At 40.3% G+C, this 16,049-nt stretch overlaps 1 pseudogene; it reads right to left on the bottom strand.

Moving 5' to 3' along the window:
- Positions 1 to 1,246: 1,246 nt before the first annotated feature.
- Positions 1,247 to 16,049, bottom strand: part of LOC100355683 (vomeronasal type-2 receptor 116-like) — a 36,551-nt pseudogene continuing 21,748 nt past the window's right edge.

Genomic DNA, 16,049 nt, shown 5'->3' with positions numbered 1-16,049 from the left:
GGAAAAATCTTTCATGCTCATGGATTGGAAGAATCAATATCATCAAAATGTCCATTCTCCCAAAAGTAATTTATACATCCAATGTGATACCAATAAAAATAGCAAAGACATTCTTCTCAGATCTGGAAAAAATGATGCTGAAATTCATATGGAGACACAGGAGACCTCAAATAGCTGAAGAAATCTTGTACAATAAAAACAAATCCAGAGGCATCACAATACCAGATTTCAGGACATACTACAGGGCATTTGTAATCAAAACAGCATGGTACTGGTATAGAAACAGATGGATAGACCAATGGAACAGAATAGAAACACCAGAAATCAATCCAAACATCTACAATCAACTTATATTTGATCAAGGATCCAAAACCAATCCCTGCAGTAAGGACAGTCTATTCAATAAATGGTGCTGGGAAAACTGGATTTCCACGTGCAGAAACATGAAGCAAGTCCCCCAACTTACACCTTACACAAAAATCCACTCAACAATCAGTATTTATTAAGATTTTTTGGACTCGTGGCATCCCCACAAGGAACACTGCTTGACCATGCTCCTCCTGTGTCTGGGGAAAAAACCTCACTTAAATCACAATGCCAAGAATTATATGTTAAACAATCAATAGCCAGGGCAAACAGAATGTGAAGCATGTTAATTAGATGTCTTAGCAAATAAGAACTCTTACATTGTCTGCACATTGATAAATAGAAATTAATTCAGTCTCCAGAATTTTAGGAATAGCAATTTAATATAAAATAACATTGCTGTTATAGCCTTGATGCACATCCGAGGTTTGATTTACACCATGATTTACTTTACTCAATTTAAAATTTTTCCCTAAACTCCATTACTAACTCTGAGAGGGAGAGAAAAAGAAGTTTAGTGATAGAGACAAAGAGAAATCCTATTCAATGCCTCACACCTCCTCAACCCCAGTGCTTGTACCTGGGTCGAGGCTACAACCAACAACAGGGAGTCAGACCCAAGAATTTTACATGGATGGCCAGGACAAAGTTACATGAAGATTCACCACTTCCTCCAGGGAATCAGTAGCCCAGGTGAGGAGCAAAAACCAGAGCCAGAAACTGATGCCATTCTCTCAGATCACTAGGCTAAACACCCAACCCACCAGTTGTATTTAAAGGAAAAATCAATTTCATTTACTTCATATATCTTAAATGCCACTTCAGTCTGGATTATCGGTCATAAACTCTGAATATGTGACAGCAAAACAAGTGGAAATCTTTAGAATCCCTTAGAACTTGCTCTTTTCTTTAAGTCTTTCAAAGAATTCTTTTCAGGCCTTATGAGAATAATGTAGCACTTGGGGAGGAAGATGCAGCCCAGGAGCCCTGCACTGGAGGCCAAGATGGAGAAGACCTCCACAGCCACCATGACCTTCCCCTTGGTGCTGTGGTAGACAGGCAGGAAGCTCACCCAGACACTGCAGAACACCAGCATGCTGAATGTCAGGACCTTGGCTTCATTGAACGTGTCAGGCAGGTTCCTGGCTAGGAAAGCCAAGGTGAAGCTCACCAGGGCCAAGGAGCCCAGGTATCCCAGGACACAGTAGAAGGCAGTGACCGAGCCCTTATTGCACACCAGGATGATGTGGCCATGCTCAGAGTGTGTATCTAACTCAGTGAAGGGAGGAGAGATTCCCAACCAGATGCCACAGAGAGCCAGTTGGATCAGGAAGCAGATGGGAATGAAGGAGTTAGAAGCTCCTGATACCAGCAATCGCCTGATAGTTCTTCCAGGTTTTGTAACCTTGAAGGCCAGAATCACAGTGATGGTCTTGGCCAGCACAGCGGAAACAGCCACTGTGAACACAAGGCCAAATGCTATTTGCTGGAGGAGGCAGGTGGCTGTGTTGGGACGGCCAAGGAAGAGTAAGGAGCAGAGGAAGCACAGGAGGAGGGCAATGAGTAGGATGTAGCTGAGGGTCCTGTTATTGGCCTTGACGATGGGAGTGTCTCAGTGCTTCACAAAGACCCAGAGGACCGCAGCCGTGAGGACAGAGAAGCACAGAGCCATGCAGGCCAGAGCTATCCCCAGGGATTCCTCAAAGGCTAAGAAGGTCACCAGCTTGGGGAGGCAGTGGTTTCTCTCCATGTTTGGGTACTCGTGATCTGCACATGGGATGCACTGCTCTGCATCTGAGGAAAAAGAGAGACTCAGGATTGATACTTAATTGCTGCCTTTTTCTATCCAGGAAAGGCGTCAGTTTTGCACTGCCACTTTGAGAACAGACTGCCTCTATCATATACCAAGATGCACTAGGGTAACTCTGCATTCCCAATCCAGGGAGAATGCCTTCTTCCTAGAATCAGTAGGTGCTCCTAGCTTTTGTCTCAGAGACAATCTGAACACACACAAGCACCTATGTGATGAGCTATGAATTCTCATATGATGGTAATTTATTTTTGTTTCTTGTTTCATATACTTAGTGGGTGTTGCACATCACTCTGATAAATTATTTGTTATAATCTTTACACCTGATAAATCTATTCTTTCTCTGAAGTGTGAAAAATTAAGTGCTTTCTACTGCTGCATTAATGGTCATTGAATTATTATTTTTGAGCAATAAAAACTATTTTTTGGCTGGTGATGTGGCTCAGCAAGTTAATGCCCTGGCCAGCACCCCATACAGGTGTAGGTTCCAGTCCCAGCTGCCCCTTGATCCAGCTCTCTGTTATGGTCTGGGGTAGCAGTAGAAGATGACCCAAGTCCTTGGGCCCCTGCACCTGCTATGGGAGACCTGGTAGAATCTCCTGGCCTCTGGCTTCAGGTCAGTGCAGCTCTGGCCATTGCAGCCATCTGGATAGTGAACCAGCAGATGTAAGACTTCTTTCTCTGTCTCTACTTGACCCTGTAACTCTGTCTTTCAAATAAATAAAATAAATCTTTTAAAAAGTATTATCTGCTCTGTATTTTGAATAATGGAAGCATTTTCTAATTAGTGTATGTCTACTTTACATAATTTGATATATTTGGCTTTCATAGGTAATTCCTTAAATGTTTATCTTGTGCAAAGACCCTTTTTAATGATGCCAATCTGCATCCTTTATGATTATATATTGTCTTCATATTTCACACTGCATAATGCTAAATATGGTACAAGAGTAATAAAACATTTCTGTATCAACTTGCACCGTCCCTGTACATTGCATTTATGCATGAAAATACAAGGATTTGCTCATCTAAGGAAGCATAACTAAGCTTGGTGGTGATGCTTTTTACATGTATTGCCTAGATTTAAGCACAGCCCATTGGAAGAGCTCAGATTAGGACTGCCTCTCTCAGAATTGGAGGGTAAAATAAGATGTCTTGTCAAATCAATAGCACAATTAAGCCCAAAAGGATGAGCGCCACCAGAAACCAGTCTACACATAATGTGGTAGACATAGCGATCATAAAATGGATGTATGGAGATAACAAGTGAATGTTTGTATTCATAGCAATGGTTCACTACAATCTCATTATAAATATTCTTGGTTTTTTTTCATTTTTTTAAACTTTTAATTAATAAATATAAATTTCCAAAGTACAACTTTTGGATTACAGTGGCTTTTCCCCCCTATAACCTCCCTCTCACCTGCAACCCTCCCATCCCCCACCTCCCACTCTCTCTCCCATCACATTCCCAATCACAATTCACTTTGGGTTATTTATTCTTATTTTAAATTTTTATCAATGTAAAGAGAACAGATTTCATATATTTTATAGAAACAACTCTAAGATGGTAGCCATACTTCCCTCCTCCCTTCCCTCCCAGAATACTCCTCCTTCCTTCTTTCCTTTCTTGTTTTAACTTTTACAATAATACAAATTCAATTGCTTTATAACCACAGACTTAATGCACCATTAGCCATAATATTCAAGAAGTAAAATGTAGAAACAGCACACTGTTCCACAGGGGTATAGAAAAGAGCTAAAAAACATAATGAAATCCTAAGATGTCAGTTTCATTCTTAAGCAATGCTTTTTTGTAGTCTATATTAACTACTAAATATCAGAGAAAACATATGATGATATTTATCTTTTGGGGACTGGATTATTTCACTGAGCATAATGGCTTCCAGTTGCATCACTGTTGTTGCAAATGGCAGGATTTCATTCCTTTTTTGGCTGAGTAGTATAATTATGACAGTGGAGATATCAGTAGAAATGGATATGGTTTCTACCTGTCTGATTGGAAATGTCTCTGTCTGTGCAAAAAGTGCAAGTATAGCAGCAGACAGGTCTTCCTTCCTGTGGCACTTTCCTGAATCCTGGGCCACAGCTCTGGCTACACACAGATTGAGGAGTCTGAAAGGAAAAAGTAGAAACACTCATCTTGATTATTGGCCACATTGATAGAATTTCAATGCTTAACCCCTCACCACAGAAAATGTGACCTTCAGTTGAAGGTCACCACTGTGTCTCCTCTTATGCCTGCCAAGTCATCATTACCTAGGCAGCTAATGTGGAGCTTCTGTGGTCATCATTGTACTTTATCAACATGTAGCAAATATTACAAATGCAGTTAATCACTTTTATTTCACACATCACCAACTAACATCCTCTGCCATTTATCTCTTATTGAACCACTATATCCAAAATATGTTTAATGTGGGTTTCTATGTGGCAATGATTCTGAAAACTAGAATGTCTGAGAAAAAAATTGACCATGAACTCATACTTAGTTGATTAGAATATTTTATATCACAGATAAAAGAAACAAAAGACATGATACGGAGGCACACCACTGAGAGTAACTATGAAAAATTCAGGTCAACATAGAAATGGTTAGAATGTGTTACAAAACAATAATTGTGTTTAGTACATTTATGATATTTTCCATTCAGGCAGACCATTAATTTTAGAGATAAACACATCACTTGGGTGCAATGCATTGTTGTTATATTTGGTCATGCAGAAAATATATTTTGGAAACATGACAAATTATTGTCAATATCTCAAGATGTTATGTAGAATAAATTGTGGAAGACTGAGTAGCATGTGGAATGAAAAAAGGAAATACTATCTACAAAGAGGTGAATGATAAGTCAACCCATAATCCACTGTGTTCATCATGCATCACAACATAAAGACCTTCACCATATGTGATTAAGGTCTTCAGAATATATAGATATATTTAGGATTTATGTGTCTATACACTAATCTCTCTATTTCTTTTCATTTATAGCCTTCATTCTATTCACTAAACATCTACAAAATGTATGTGCTCGAATTAAAAAAAAAAATCAGGGGCTGGTGCTGTGCCACATTAGGTTAATCCTCCACCTGTGGCACCGGCATCCCCTATGGGCACTAGTTCTAGTCCTGGCTGCTCTTTTTCCAATACAGCTCTCTGATGTGGCCTGGGAAAGCAGTAGAAGATTTCCCAAGTCCTTGGACCCCTTTACCCATATGGGAGACTGGATGGAAGCACCTGGCTCCTGGCTTCAGATCAGCACAGCACGGCCGTTGCAGCCATTTGGGGAGTGAACCACTGGATGGAAGACATTTCTCTCTGTATCTCCCTCTCACTGTCTATAACTCTACCTTTCAAATAAATAAAATTAAAAAAATAATAAATCAGTAGATTATTCCAAGTTGCACATTCATTCAACATGCATTACCTAAGACTATATAAGGATTACCTCTCTCTATATATATATAAGAATACATAATATATATTACCTATATACAGGATAACCTACATATATTTTATATATATATAGGATTACCTATTTATATATATATATATATATATATATATAATATGTAAGGATTATATATATTATAAGGATTGTAATATATATATTATAAGGATTATAATATATATATATATAATAAGGATTATATATATATAAGAATATGTAAGGATTAGCTACATATATAAGTATTACCATGTATTTGGAAACCATGATGTGAACTGAGACTCTGATGCTTACATAAAGGCTTTGTAATTAATCTACTCCCAAGATTCTACTCAGACCTCTATGTAGGCCTGTGGTATTGAAAGGGATCCATACCTCTTTGAACGCAATAGGCCATTCTATCATGTCTTCATTGATAACCATGGCTTGATCACGTGAACTCTTAGAGAAAAACTTTCCAATGTTGACCATCAACCCAAGGCCCACAGGAAAATTCACAATATTCTGGATATCATATTGTACCACATCGTGCCTTGTTTCATGGAAAGATATGTCACTTCCAGCACTGTTCCTAAACTGGATTTTCTTCAGGAGTGGGTGAAGCTAGAGGACAAACATAATTGTAAGATGTACAGCATTCAAGTTTAGGTGCTAGCGATGGGATTAAAATGGTGGAGAAGAGAGGGTGATGGCTGCTGTAGCCTAGGAGAACATAGTTTAAGAAAAAGTAGAAGGACTGCAGGCTCAGGGAAGTGTTAGGAAGAAAACAGCAGAGGAAATTCTACACAAATTGGAGGGACACAGTGGATCTATGTGGAGGGTAAGGACATGCACAACTCAGGACCCCAGCAGCTGAGAGCCTCTGCACCAGTGTTGGAGAGTGAGGTGAGACCAGTCCGCAGGAGCCCAAGCCACTGGCGAAAAGCTGCAGGAAGAGCTTAGAGGGAATCCAGCTTGGAGTCCCATGGGGGATAGTGTACCTGACAAACTACAGGAAAATAAACAAAGTAGGGGGCATGTTTTCTCTCTCCAATTACCCTGCAACTGTGTCCTGTAACAAGCTGATAGAGAACAGGCATAACCTTGGACATACATAACAGCTGCACCAGCAAACAGCCAAGCAGAGACTCCTGAGTCTGGTGAGGAGGACAGGGGGCTGAGTGCTTGTGACTATGGGAGGCTTGTGTGCAGGAATGTGTTGTGTTCTTACCTGAGCTTCTTCTAGAGTTCAACAAAGTAATCATAAAAGTCACATTATTAATGCTTTTAAAATTTGACATAAGCCTATTTTTTAGATACACATTTTTCTAAAACTGAAGATTTCCAGCAGTCCCTGTTGATCCAAAACAAGACAAACATATAAGAGGACTCAGCCTGTGGCTGAGACTTTGGGCACTCACTGCTTGAGGCGCCATATGATCAGGGCTCCCTGGTGAGCTGGCCAGGGACATTGCTGGAGAATCTGAGCTTACACTGAGGACTGCACAGATCCTCTGTGTGGTCCTTATGGCAGAGCAAACAAATAATATACACACTGGAGCTAGCACCCAGTAACTGGCCTCCTTTGAGTAGAGGAGCTCAGCTGAGTCTACACCAACAGACAAAAACAAACCTATCTGATCAAAAAAAAAAAGAGAGAGAAAGAGATAGAGATTTACTATGCCAAACCTGGGTGTGTCACCTCAGATACAAACCTCACCCTGGAGCACTGAAAAGAGCTTCCTGGACATATCTACCACAAAGCTCTAGGGATTCCCTGGAAGCAGACATTCCATTAATCCACACATAATCCAAAGATGAAAGCCACCACAGTGATAAAACACAGAAACCAACTAGTATCTCCACAAATGACGATCAACAAATGCACCAGTTCAAGAAACAGAATAAGCAAGACACTATGATGGCCACAAAAGTACACAACACTTCAATACGAGATTGTGAAGACAATGAGATTGAAGAAATCCCAGAAATGGAATTCAAGTTACAGGTTATTGAGTGGTGTACATGCACTAAGCAGTCACTTCCCAGGCTCATAATCCTCAGGGATTCTTCTTAGGAGAGACTTAGTTGGGTTTGGGTGGTCACCATGTCATGGGTTCATGTGAGGGGAACTATTCTATCATTGCCTGAAGAAATGATGGGAAGTGATTTGATACAAACAGTAAATTATATTAGCTGGCTTAGGCATGCACTCTGCTGTATCCATGACCAGGAAGGAGGTTTAGTTGGGGCTTTAGGGAAGGTAAGCTTTGCACTTAAACATGGGTCTGTCATGGATGGGTGTGCTAAAGGATAATTTTAATGATGGTAACCAGTTGTGTTCTTACCTGAGCTTCTTCTAGGGTTCAACAAAGTAAACTTAAAAGTCAGAATATTAATGCTTTTAAAATTTGACATAAGTCTAGTTTTTTAAAGATATACATTTTTCTAAAATTGAAGATTTCTAGCAGTCCTTGTAGATCCAAAATAAGACAAACACATGAGTTATATGTGTTAAATTATCTATACTTAGAATTTTATATCTCACTAATGCTTAAAATTGATACCGTGTGGGTTTTTCTCTGCTCTCCTATAGAAACTTAGTTGAGAATTTGATTAGCTTTTTAAACCTTATCTGGCAGTATATGACAAAAACCATGGAGTTCTACTTCAGTAAAAAAAAAAGTGCAAATATATTAGGGTTTCATGCCTGTCCTGTTTTGGAGGAGGTTTACCTGCCAAGGGAGAAGCTTAGGTTGAGCTGCATCTCCTGGAGATCCCATTTCTACTTTCTCTAGAAACATCTTATGGAGGGCATGGGCCACTGCATACACAGCATTGTAGATGAAATAGCTAGAGTCAGATATGGTCATTATGTCGATGTCTCCTGGGGAAAACATTAAGGAAGTGTTTGGTGGGCAGTCTCCTATTTCTCCACATAGTGACCCAGAAGGTAGGCAGGTGAAAATGTGAAACCAGAGTTTAGTGAAGTAAAAGTCTTCTGGGTAGTGGGAAGGGTCCACTGTCTTGAGAAAATGTTTGAGGCCTGGGATTTCCCCCTTGTGTGGTGAAAATGAGAAGCCTCCATGGAAAGAGTGCAGTGCACGGTATGTCTCATGCACAACAATGTTCCACTTTGCTACCATGATCCACACCTTGCCCACAGTTAAAAAGTATCCTCCTGCAAAGTCCACATTGGTGAGTCTCCTTACTTCACCATAGAGTACGTGCACATTTGCAGAAGAAAGGCTGATCCCAGTCATGAAAGTGATATCAGTGGAGGCATACAGTCTCTTAGTGGCAGGGAGCTTTTGCGTGAAGGCCACACAGAGACCTCTCTTTACTATCTCTGTCTCAAAGTACCGAAGGAACTGCTCTCCTTTCATATCATCAGATACAAAGAGCGCCACCCAAGTCCAGCCAAAATGCAGCAACAAGGAGATCATTCCATGGACCACAGAGCTGTCACTGGTGGCCATCTGATAGAGTGAGGGAAACTGGTCTTTATCATTTAGCAGAGGATCGAAAGGGCCATAGGTGATCTGAAAGCCAAAGTAGTCATGACTGTGAATTATCTTTGTTGGGGTAAGGCTGAGATATTCTCTCCAAGGGAGGCCTTTGAGGAGAATGTTACTGGGTAAAAAGAAAGATTGCTCTAGAGATAGCTGAATTCTGTTATTCTGCACACAAAGAACACCATGCTTCTCATGCCCTTAGCCTTTGGAAGAAAGGTGATAGCATGAAAATGTGTCATATCCCTATTTTCTCTTCACATCCTGCAGTGCAAACTGGGAAGGCATCAATTCTGAATGCAATACCACCAAGATAATATCCTGCTCTCTCTCACCCAAATGTGGGATAGAACCCATGTGGCATGTAAACCATGACAAAGTCTGTATGGATCTCCTGATACACTGGATTTCATTTCTTTTCACAACATCACATAACTTGTCATGAAAATCACAGTTACTCACTCTGATTTTTGGTGAAATAATTTTTCCAGCTTAGAATCCTCTTATGGGACTGAAGTCTTTTTTTTTTGGTAGTAATGGGCCTATATTGCTGATGGTGTGTACTGGGTCTTACATAAATCACTGATCTCCTAATGCAGATCTTGGAAGGCAGCTGTAATGTCTTGATTAATTGAAACAGTTAACCCTCATGGAAGACCTGAACAGAATTCCTATACCCAGGGCCTACAATTGCCAGACTCCCAGCACATTAGTGAGTGTACCAATGAATGGAAGACCTCTGTTATGTCTCTTTCTGCCTCTCAAACCAAAATGTTAGGAAAAACCATCTGTGATGTCAGGAATTGTAAATAGAACACTCAGTGAGATTCTTCTGAAGGAATCTTTCAGTGCAGGTGAGTGAGGGAGGTTTGGATGATGGAGTGCAGGAACACCCATTTCACTGGAACTGAGCCTCAAACGCTCTTAGCAAACTTAGGGAAGGCATGGTCCTCTGTGATGTCCCAAAGGAAAAGCAAATGTCCAGGTTTTCAAATCCCCACATCTACATTATCACTTGTGGATGCCACCTTGGACAGTACACTTCTTGGTGCTGTGGAAATTTCCTTTGAGATACTTAGCTGTGAATACAATGAAGTCAATAAATCCAATGGTAGGGATGGATATATTGGCCCTAGGTAGGAATCTGAGTGGAGACCCTCAGCATTCACTGCCACTTCCCTTTCTTCCTACCTCCTTCCTTCTGTTAATTTCACAGGCCAGGGTTTTCCCACTTAAAATCATGGTGGGATATATATTCTTGGTTTCTTTTTTTTTTTAGTATTGGATTTCTTTTTTTTTTAACTTTTATTTAATGAATATAAATTTCCAAAGTACAGCTTATGGATTACAATGGCTTCCCCCCCATAACGTCCCTCCCACCCGCAACCCTCCCCTTTCCCACTCCCTCTCCCCTTTCATTCACATCAAGATTCATTTTCGATTATCTTTATATACAGAAGATCAGTTTAGCATACATTGAGTAAAGATTTCAACAGTTTGCTCCCACACAGAAACATAAAGTGAAAAATACTGTTTGAGTACTAGTTATAGCATTAAATCTCAATGTACAGCACACTAAGGACAAAGATCCTACATGAGGAGTAAGTGCACAGTGACTCCTGTTGTTGACTTAACAAATTGACACTCTTGTTTATGGCATCAGTAATCACCCTAGGCTCTTGTCATGAGCTGCCAAGGCTATGGAAGCCCTCTGAATTCACTGACTCTGATCATATTTGGACAAGGCCATGGTCAAAGTGGAAGTTCTCTCCTCCCTTCACAGAAAGGTACCTCCATCTTTGATGACCCGTTCTTTCCACTGGGATCTCACTTGTGGAGATCTTTCATTTAAGTTTTTTTCCCCCCCAGAGTGTCTTGGCTTTCCATGCCTGAAATACTCTCATGGGCTTTTCAGCTGGATCACATGCCTTAAGGGCTGATTCTGAGGCCAGAGTGCTGTTTAGGACATCTGCCATTCTATGGGTCTGCTGTGTATCTCACTTCCCATGTTGGATCGTTCTCTCCCTTTTTTATTCTATCAGCTAGTATTTGTAGACACTATTCTTGTTTATGTGATCCCTTTGGTTCTTAGTCCTATCATTATGATCAATTGTGAACAGAAATTCATCACTGGGACTAGTGAGATGGCATTGGTACATGCCACCTCGATGGGATTGAATTGGAATCCCCTGGTATGTTTCTAATTCTACCATTTGAGGTAAGTCAGCTTGAGCATGTCCCTAATTGCACATCTCTTCCCTCTCTGTTTCTAATTCTACCATTTGAGGTAAGTCAGCTTGAGCCTGTCCTGAACTGCACATCTCTTCCCTCTCTTATTCTTGGTTTCTACATTGCCTTTTCAACACAGATGAGAGAATGGTGTTAGGAAAAACTTAAACATTCTTCTCTGAAATTCAGAACCCATGTACCTGTGGGGTTTTGTAGAGCTCCAAAAGGGTTCCAATTTCAGCAGAAAATGTTGCTGTGATTCCTGCAATGATGGCGACTGATTTGTCTTGTTTTTTTTGCAGTTGTAGTTAGGGACAAATATACCCTGTCCTGAGAGCCAGTGCAGAGTGCTCCACAAGGTGAGCTGATCACTGGGAAAACCATTGTAGAATTGGTAACCCAGGGACATGTTTGGTAATAAGTAGGGATTCTTATTGATCTCCTGGATGGCAAAGTGAAAGGCCAGGGCATGTTGGTAGTTCTTCCACAACCACCTATGAAGAGGGTCAGATTCATGGAAAGGAGTGAGTTCTTCAGTGCAGATGTGGGAAAGAAGCAAACTGCCTATGCAAACACTTCTCTTCATGAACTTTTTAGACAAGCCTTGATGTACCTCAATATGGAATCTGAGTCTTACTCAGAGACAGAAATCAAGATGCAATTTTTGTTTTCTGTTAGTTCTGAAAGAGTTTAAATGCAACTGATTTGCCAATTGTTTAAATATTATCCCCTCTAAACGCATTCACCTGAATTAATTTTTCATGTTCCATTTCTGCAATTTTCTGCTCTGATGTATCAAATCTTGTAAAAGAAGCGTCATTAAATTATATTTACTTTGAAGCCGGCACCGCGGCTCACTAGGCTAATCCTCCCCCTTGCGGCACCAGCACACCGGGTTCTAGTCCCGGTCGGGGCGCCAGATTCTATCCCGGTTGCCCCTCTTCCAGGCCAGCTCTCAGCTGTGGCCAGGGAGTGCAGTGGAGGATGGCCCAAGTACTTGGGCCCTGCACCCCATGGGAGACCAGGATAAGTACCTGGCTCCTGCCATCAGATCAGCGCGGTGCACCGGCCACAGCACACAGGCCGCGGCGGCCTTTGGAGGGTGAACCAATGGCAAAGGAAGACCTTTCTCTCTGTCTCTCACACTCACTGTACACTCTGCCTGTCAAAAAAAATTAAAAAAAAATAAAAATAAAATAAAAAATAAAAAATTATATTTACTTTGGAGGCCGGCACTGTGGTGTAGTGAGTGGAGCCGCTGCCTATAGTGCTGACATTCCATATGGGTGCCAGTTCAAGTCCCAGCTGCTCCTCTTCCAACCCAGCTCTCTGCTATGGCCTGCAAAGGCAGTGGAGGATGACCCAAGTCCTTGGGCCCTGGCACCCATGTGGGAGACCCAGAGGAATCTCCTGTCTCCTGAATTCAGCTGAGCACAACTCTGGCCTTTGCAGCCAGTTGAGGAGTGAACCAGCAGTTGGAAGACCTCTCTTACTCTCTCTCTGCCTCTCCTTTTCTCTCTGTGTAACTCTGGTTTTCAAATAAATAAATTAATATTTTAAAAGTATATTTATTTTGAAAATAAGCATTTGATTTGGGATTTCTTCTTTTTCCTGTTTTATTATTAATATGAAGAGAACTGATTTTGTGTATTTCAAAAAAACAATTCTAAGAATATGACACTTCCCTCCCTGCCTCTTCATTTATTTCTTTCTTTTTTACTTTTAATTTTTAACAACAAACTTTCAACTCACTTTATAATCACTAAATATAGTGATTGTTTATATTTATAATTCAACAAGTAAAAATAATAGATTTAGGGCTTCTAAGTAATAAGAACTCAAATTATATCACTTTGTTGTCCTTTCTCCTCTTCACTGAACTTTCTTAACATTTCACATTGAACATTCTTTTCCTTTTTTGTGAAAAAATATGAATTCCTGAAAATTGCTCTGAACTTTCTCTAATTTATACATTTCATCCATAATTTCATTCATATGAAAAATCTCACTTCTTAATAATGTATATGCGACTGGAGGTTTGCATTGATTCTTATGTTTCAATGTGGGGATTAATACTAATATATATTTTACTTTTTTTTAACTTTTATTTAATGAATATAAATTTTCAAAGTACGATTTATGTATTACAATGGCTTCCCCCCCATACCGTCCCTCCCACCCACAACCCTCCCCTTTCCCACTCCCTCTCCCCTTTCATTCACATCAAGATTCATTTTCGATTATCTTAATATACAGAAGATCAGCTTAGTATACATTAAGTAAGGATTTCAACAGTTTTCTCCCACACAGAAACATAAAGTGAAAAATAATAGATGATTTTTTTTAATGATGATAAAATCAAATCAAACCTATTGTCATGTTTAATCCCAGTGAGACTCAAGTTGGGAGTTGATAATTTCCTTTTTTTTTGTTTTACAGAGGATCAGTTTAGTATGCATTAAGTAAAGATTTCAACAGTTTGCACCCGCATAGAAACACAAAGTGAAATATATTGTTTGAATAATCGTTATAGCATTAATTCTCAATGCACAGCACATTAAGGACAGAGATCCTACATGAGGAGTAAGTGCACAGTGACTCCTGTTGTGGACTTTACCAATTGACACTCCTGTCTATGGCATCAGTAATCTCCCTATGCTCCAGTCATGAGTTTCCAAGGCTGTGGAAGCCCTCTGAGTTCTCCGATTCTTATCTTGTTTAGACAAGGTCATAGTCAAAGTGGAGGTTCTCTCCTCCCTTCAGAGAAAGGTACCTCCTTCTTTGAAGACCTGTTCTTTCCACTGGGATCTCACTCGCAGAGATCTTTTGCCAGAGTGTCTTGGCTTTCCATGCCTGAAATACTGTCATGGGCTTTTCAGCCAGATCCGAATGCCTTTAGGGCTGATTCTGAGGCCAGAGTGCTATTTAGGACATCTGCCATTCTATGAGTCTGCTGAGTATCTCACTTCCCATGTTGGATCACTCTCCCCTTTATTTATTCCATCGGTTAGTGTTAGCAGGTACTAGACTTGTTTATGTGCTCCCTTTGACTCTTAGTCCTTTCATTATGGTCAATTGTGAACTGAAATTGATCACTTGGACTAGTGAGATGGCATTGGTACATGCCACCTTGACGGGATTGAATTGGAATCCCCTGGTATGTTTCTAACTCTACCATTTGGGGCAAGTCAGCTTGAGCATGTCCCAAATTATACATCTCTTCCCTCTCTTATTCCCACTCTTATGTTTAACAGGGATCACATTTCAGTTAATTTTCAACACTTAAGAATAACTGTGTATTAATTACAGAATTAAACCAGTCATATTAAGTAGAACAGACAAAAAAAAAACTACTAAGAGGGATAATGTATTAAGTTGTTCATTTACAGTTAGGGCAATGCTGATCAAGTCACCATTTCCCATAGTGTCCATTTCACTTCAACAGGTTTCCTTTTTGGTGTTCAGTCAGTTGTCACCGATCAGGGAGAACATATGGTATTTGTCCCTTTGGGACTGGATTATTTCACTCAGCATGATGTGTTCCAGATTCCTCCATTTTGTTGCAAATGACTGGATTTCGTTGTTTCTTACTGCGGTATAGTATTCTAAAGAGTACATATCCCATAATTTCTTTATCCAGTCTACCATTGATAGGCATTTAGGTTGGTTCCAGGTCTTAGCTATTGTGAATTGAGCTGCAATAAACATTAGGGTGCAGACCTTTTTTTTGTTTGCCAATTTAAATTCCTTTGGGTAAATCCCAAGGAGTGGGATGGCTGGGTCGAACGGTAGGGTTATCTTCAGGTTTCTGAGGAATCTCCAGACTGACTTCCATAGTGGCTTGAACAGTTTGCATTCCCACCAAAAGTGGGTTAGTGTCCCTTTTTCCCCACATCCTCGCCAGCATCTGTTGTTGGTAGATTTCTGTATGTGAGCCATTCTAACCGGGGTGAGGTGAAACCTCATTGTGGTTTTGATTTGCATTTCCCTGATTGCTAGTGACCTTGAACATTTTTTCATGTGCCTGTTGGCCATTTGGATTTCCTCTTTTGAAAACTGTCTATTGAGGTCCTTGGCCCATCTCTTAAGTGGGTTGTTGGTTTTGTTTTTGTGCAGTTTCTTGATCTCTTTGTAGATTCTGGTTATTAACCCTTTATCTGTTGCATAGTTTGCAAATATTTTTTCCCATTCTGTCAGTTGTCTCTTCACTCTCCTGACTGTTTCTTTTGCAGTACAGAAACTTCTCAATTTGATGCAATCCCAATAGTTGATTTTGGCTTTGACTGCCTGTGCCTCCCCGGTCTTTTCCAGAAATTCTTTGCCTGTGCCAATATCTTGAAGGGTTTCTCCAATGTTCTCTAATAACGTGATGGTGTCAGGTCATACATTTAGGTCTTTAATCCATGTTGAGTGGATTTTTGTGTAAGGTGTAAGGTAGGGGTCTTGCTTCATGCTTCTGCACGTGGAAATCCAATTTTCCCAGCACCATTTATTGAATAGACTGTCCTTGCTCCAGGAATTAGTTTTAGATCCTTGATCAAATATAAGTTGATTGTAGATGTTTGGGTTGATTTCTGGTGTTTCAATTCTGTTCCATTGGTCTATCCATCTGTTTCTGTACCAGTACCATGCTGTTTTGATTACAACTGCCCTGTAGTATGTCCTGAAATCTGGTATTGT

The sequence above is a fragment of the Oryctolagus cuniculus genome, unplaced genomic scaffold (assembly GCF_964237555.1).
Source record: "Oryctolagus cuniculus unplaced genomic scaffold, mOryCun1.1 SCAFFOLD_50, whole genome shotgun sequence".
Taxonomy (NCBI): Eukaryota; Metazoa; Chordata; class Mammalia; order Lagomorpha; family Leporidae; genus Oryctolagus; species Oryctolagus cuniculus.
The sequence above is the reverse complement of the archived record's forward strand: the minus strand, read 5'-3'. Positions and strand labels throughout refer to the sequence as shown.